Raw genomic sequence first — 6,815 nt, 5'->3', positions numbered from 1 at the left:
CTACAGGCCCCTATACCTACCTAAAGGCCCCCTATACTACCTACCACTATACCTACCTACAGGCCCCTATACCTACCTAAAGGCCCCCTATATGTACCTACCTACCTAAAGGCCCCTATACCTACCTAAAGGCCTCTATACCTACCTACCTAAAGGCCCCCTATACGTGCCTACCTACCTAAAGGACCCTATACCTACCTACCTAAAGGTCCCTATACCTACCTACCTACATACCTACCTATACTTAAGGCCTTATACCCTGCTACCTATACTGAAGGTCCCTTTAACTACCTACCTACCTACAGGACACTATACCTACCTACCTACCGGCCACTATACCTACCTACCTACAGGCCACTATACCTACCTAAAGGCCCCCTATACGTACCTACCTACCTAAAGGCCCCTATACCTACCTACCTAAAGGCCCCTATACCTACCTACCTACCTACCTAAAGGCCCCTATACCTACCTACAGGCCTCTATACCTACCTACCTACTTAAAGGCCCCCTATACGTGCCTACCTACCTAAAGGCCCCTATACCTACCTACCTAAAGGCCCCTATACCTACCTACCTACCTATACTTAAGGCCCTATACCCTGCTACATATACTGAAGGTCCCTTTAACTACCTACCTACCTACAGGACACTATACCTACCTACCTACCGGCCACTATACTTACCTACCTACCTACAGGCCACTATACCTACCTAAAGGCCCCCTATACGTACCTACCTACCTAAAGGCCCCTATACCTACCTACCTATACTTAAGGCCCTATACCCTGCTACCTATACTGAAGGTCCCTTTACCTACCTAAAGGCCCCTATACCTACCTACATACCTACCTATACTTAAGGCCTCTATATACCCTGTTACCTATACTGAAGGCCCTATACCCTGCTACCTATACTGAAGGTCCCTTTACCTACCTAAAGGCCCCTATACCTATCTACATACCTACCTATACTTAAGGCCTCTATATACCCTGCTACCTATACTGAAGGCCCCTATACCCTGCTACCTATACTGAAGGCCCCTATACCCTGCTACCTATACTGAAGGCACATATACTCTGCTACCTATCCTGAAGGCCCATATACCCTGCTACCTATCCTGAAGGCCCCTATACCCTGCTACCTATCCTGAAGGCCCCTATACCCTGCTACCTATCTTGAAGGCCCCTATACCCTGCTACCTATCCTGAAGGCCCCTATACCCTGCTACCTATCCTGAAGGCCCCTATACCCTGCTACCTATACTGAAGGCCCCTATACCCTGCTACCTATCCTGAAGGCCCCTATACCCTGCTACCTATCCTGAAGGCCCCTATACCCTGCTACCTATCCTGAAGGCCCCTATACCCTGCTACCTATCCTGAAGGCCCCTATACCCTGCTACCTATCCTGAAGGCCCATATACTCTGCTACCTATACTGAAGGCCCATATACCCTGCTACCTATCCTGAAGGCCCATATACCCTGCTACCTATCCTGAAGGCCCCTATACCCTGCTACCTATCCTGAAGGCCCCTATACCCTGCTACCTATCCTGAAGGCCCCTATACCCTGCTACCTATACTGAAGGCCCCTATACTCTGCTACCTATACTGAAGGCCCATATACCCTGCTATCTATCCTGAAGGCCCCTATACCCTGCTACCTATCCTGAAGGCCCCTATACCCTGCTACCTATCCTGAAGGCCCCTATACCCTGCTACCTATCCTGAAGGCCCCTATACCCTGCTACCTATCCTGAAGGCCCCTATACCCTGCTACCTATCCTGAAGGCCCCTATACCCTGCTACCTATACTGAAGGCCCCTATACCTTGCTACCTATACTGAAAGCTACCAATATTGAAGGCACCCATACCTAGCTAGCTATACTGAAGTCACCTTTACCTCGCTACCTATACTGCGGGCAACTATACCACGGATCGCACAATTTGTATGTGCAGGATTCGTTAGATTCGGGATTCGAAAGGTTCAAGATATTCGAGAACCTTTTTAGATTCGGATCCGGATTCGAAGAAATTGTGGATTCGTCCCAATAGCTACTTCTGCTGCTGCAATAAAGCAGTCCCTGTATGTTTAAAGTCAAATATACATATCCAATTGTGGCTGTATATCTGATGTGTACACAAATCTTTTATATATAAATAGTAAAAAGGTTCACCCATTAAAAACCGAGCGCTAGGCCACGGCCGCTACCCCCCCCAGCAACGAATGCACAGACGTGTCTCCCCCCCCCCCCATTTCCCACAATGCAATGAGGTTCACAGAAAGCAAACTGTCAGGTCTGGAAATAGGGACACAGGGGTTTTATTATATAGGATAAACATAATCTCTGCTGAAAGAATAAAGCCTGTTGTGTAGTTATGTCACTAGTAGAGATGGTCAATGAGATGGAAACAATTGTGTTGATGCCAGTTTATGGAAATTTTGTATTCAAATTTATTCACTCTATTTGCTCATGAAATCAATTTGACATTTTGAGTTTGGTGACAGAATTAAAGAGAATCTGTATTGTTAAAATCGCACAAAAGTAAACATACCAGTGCGTTAGGGGACATCTCCTATTACCCTCTGTCACAATTTCGCCGCTCCTCGCTGCATTAAAAGTGGTTAAAAACAGTTTTAAAAAGTTTGTTTATAAACAACCAAAATGGCCACCAAAACAGGAAGTAGGTTGATGTACAGCATGTCCACACATAGAAAATACATTCATACACAAGCAGGCTGTATACAGCCTTCCTTTTGAATCTGAAGAGATCATTTGTGTGTTTCTTTCCCCCTGCAGCTATCTTCCACTGAAGTGTCAGGCTGTTTCTTCCTGCAGAGTGCAGACAGCTGTGCCTGTATGTAATTCCTCAGTATGTGAAAGCCCAGCCAGCTCAGAGGAGGATTTATCCAGCTTGTAAAAGATAATAGAGCAGAGAGAAGCTGCACTAATCTAAATAATACACAGGCAGTGTGCAGAGAGGGGCCTGGAGGGGGGAGATACATCACATAACCACAACACTGAAGAACTTGGCAGCCTTCCAGACACAGCCTGACAAGTCTGACAAGAGAGATAAGTTGATTTATTACAGAGATGGTGATAGTAGAACGTGCTGCAGTAAGCCAGAACACATTAGAATAGCTTTTGGAACTTGTAGGATGATAAAAAACAGGATGCAATTTTTGTTACGGAGTCTCTTTAAGTTACAGAGTAGTACATATGCACTCCCCGCAGAGCTGTTGTGAATTCACTGAGAATGTTGTATACATTGTTCAGAGGTGTTTATCACTTGTAAACCTTGTTCAGTTCATGCATGAAGAATGTGTAATAGAGGAAGGATCCCCTAATTCTCCTGCAGAGTACCTGCACATCACTCTTACATGTACCCACAGTTACATTGCCTAGGGCCTGATCCATGTTCAGATTGTGCATGAAGAATGTGTAATAGAGGAAGAATCTCCTTATTCCCCTTCAGAGCACCTGCACATCATTCTTACATGTACCCACAGTTACATTGCCTAGGGCCTGATCCATGTTCAGATTGTGCATGAAGAATGTGTAATAGAGGAAGAATCTCCTTATTCCCCTGCAGAGTACCTGCACATCATTCTTACATGTACCCACACTTACATTGCCTAGGGCCTGATAGATGTTCAGATTGTGCATGAAGAATGTGTAATAGAGGAAGGATCTCCTCATTCCCCTGCAGAGTACCTGCACATCACTCTTACATGTACCCACAGTTACATTGCCTAGGGCCTGATCCATGTTCAGATTGTGCATGAAGAATGTGTAATAGGAATCATTGATTCCTGGGCGCGCGATCGGCCACGGGAGCACACATGTCCTCCTTGACGTAGAACTACGTCAAGGACAAAATGGTTAAAGGTTAGTATGCCAACACTTTGGGCATGATTCACAAAGCTTGTTCCTCTGCTTTCTCCTTACATATATTACCATTTTTAAAGAAAACCCGAGGTGGGTTTGAAGAATATTATCTGCATACAGAGGCTGGATCTGCCTATACAGCCCAGCCTCTGTTGCTATCCCAACCCCCCCTAAGGTCCCCCTGCACTCTGCAATCCCTCATAAATCACAGCCACGCTGCTGACAAACAGCTTGTCAGAGCTGGCTGTGTTTATCTCTATAGTGTCAGTCTGCTGCTCTCCCCGCCTCCTGCAGAACTCCAGTCCCCGCCTGCATCCCTTCCCTCCCTGCTGATTGGAGGGAAGGGACGGGGGCAGGGACCGGAGCTATGCAGGAGGCGGGGGAGCAGCTGAGACTGACACTACAGATGTAAACAAAACCTCACAGCACGGCTGTGATTTATGAGGGATTGCAGAGTGCAGGGGGACCTTAGTGGGGTTTGGGATAGCAACAGAGGCTGGGCTGTATAGGCAGATCCAGCCTCTGTATGCAGATAACATTCTTTAAACACACCTCGGGTTCTCTTTAAGCTCCCAAAGAGAAAAAAGTAATTGAGGCAAGAAAAGTAATATTGAAATTAACTTAATCAGGAACAACTTGCTTTATTGTGCTTGTAAATGAGTCGAAAGGTTATTTATAATAATCAGGAGAAAAATAAGTAAGAAGAAGTGAGTGAATAAGTAAGTAAGTGAGAAGTTTAGTAAATAAGATTCACTGGAACCCTGTCCGATGGGATTCCGGTGCATTAATCTGCCACTTTGCAGAAAATGGCCCTGGCTTATATCAGATATAGAAGAGGCAGAGGCTTTTTCTGCAGAGTGGCACAGCTACACACTGGAACCTGACTGATATGAGCTCTGGGGAAATCTTATACAGACGACTTGCTGGGGCAATCCCATTGGCAATCACAGGCCCAGATGGCTGACTGGATAGTGTGCTTCCTGGCCAGGAGCTTTTTGTTCCCAAATGCAGGTGCTATATTAGTATAGCCTTAAAATTGCTAAGCATTGAAGGTCCATTCACACTTGAGCGTTTTGCCGACGATTTCGGCAAAACGCTCAAACGCTAGCTCTTTTGAAAGCGCTAGTGTAATAAAACCCTACGTTCCTACTTGGGCGATTTGCACTCATCACCGCAAATCACCCATAATCGCAAACGCGTTGCCTGCACCATTTTCAGGTGGTTTCCCAGCTATCGCGTTTCAGTGCTATAGAAGCGCTAAAAGCAATCGTGGAGAAATCGCTGCACTGTCCAGTGAATTTTCCGTGTGAAAACACTCCCGCAAACCGCCGGCGTTTTGCGCTTTTAAGTGTGAACGGGCCCTAACAGTGGTGACTAACAAACAAGATTGTATTAAACACCCTGGCGTTCTATTAGAACGGCCAGGGTGGCGGCGCAGCACTTTCTATTTATTTAAAATCATGTAGGTAGCCTAGCGCTAGCTACATGATAGTCGCTGCGCATCGGTATCCTCCCCCACCCCTTCCGATCGCCTTCAGCGATCAGAGCAAACAGGAAAACCCGTTCAGAACGGGATTTTATGTTTGTCTTCCCCGTCGCCATGGCGACGATCGGGATGACATTATGGCGTCGGAGGGAGTCCCGATCCACCCCTTAGTGATGCCTGGCGCTGATAGGCCAGGCTGCGCATGGGGTCTCGGAGGGGCCCTGTCAGTGGGTAACAGCGCATCGGCGGCGAGCGGTATAAACACGCAGCTAGCAAAGTGCTAGCTGCATGTTTAAAAAAAAAAAAAAAAAAAAAAAAATTATGAAAAATCGGCCCACCAGGGCAAGAGCAATCCAGCGCGGCGGTCATGGACAAGCTGAGCTCGTCATTACCACTAAGCTGGTTAAGCAAATTAGAGGCTTCGGAGGATATTTGCAGCGACTTCAGAGCCCTGCTATACCATCACTATGAAGACTAATATTTAAAGGGAACCTTAATTTTTTTTTTTCAAGTTTAAATTATTTGGGGCTTCTACCGGCCCCCTGCAGAAGTCCTGTGCCAAACCAATCCTCTGGTCCTCCGCAGCGGGCTAGTTTCGGCCACAGTGCAGCACTGGCATTGTGCGCCCTCGCTCATGTTGGTCGAGCAGCATGTGATCTCGTACCGAATGGTGACAAGAGCTAGGACAGGTGCGCAGTGTCCCGCTGACATCTCAGTTGGTGAAAATGAAATTAGCTCGCAGCGGGGGACTTGAGCATCGGTTTGTCCTGGAGCTGGCACAGGACATCTGCTGGGCAAGTTACATTTCGTCAAAGGTTCCCTTTAACCACTTGAGGACCACAGGCTTTACCCCCCGCCCCCCCCCGGCTAATTTTATTTTTTACAAATTAGGGCTCTGCGTCTTTAACGGCTCCCCCCCCTTTTCAGCTGATTGCTGCTGCAGGCAGTGTTTTTTTTTTAATTATTTTAAGTGCTTTTTTCCCCCCCATTTATTTTTTTCCTGCCTCCTCCCTCCGCCCACCAATGACAGCGATCAGCTGTCAGACAGTCTATGAGGGCCGATCACTTAAGCCTCCCCAGGGGACAGTCAAGTGACACTGCTGTCCCCAGTACAGCGTTGCCATAGATCGCAGCGCTGTGCAATGTAAATAGACTGCGGTTTCACCATCTAACAGTCTCCTGGCTGCGATCACCAATGGGCGACTGATGATAGACCGGAGCTCTGTCATTGAAGCGGAGATGCGCCCGCTCTCCTGCAAGACACCGCTCCAGGACTTGACACCTTTCTGCATTAGGTGTCGGGAAGCTGGTGGCCCCAGGACCGCTTAGTAGCGTTAAGCGGTCGGGAAGCAGTTGGGGGAAATTTATCACAAGCAGTGAATGTAAAGCAATAGTGGGGCAGTTCTGTCAGCCAATCAGAACGCTGGTTTTATTTA

The sequence above is a fragment of the Hyperolius riggenbachi genome, chromosome 8, assembly GCF_040937935.1.
Source record: "Hyperolius riggenbachi isolate aHypRig1 chromosome 8, aHypRig1.pri, whole genome shotgun sequence".
Taxonomy (NCBI): Eukaryota; Metazoa; Chordata; class Amphibia; order Anura; family Hyperoliidae; genus Hyperolius; species Hyperolius riggenbachi.
This window is presented reverse-complemented; position numbering follows the sequence as displayed.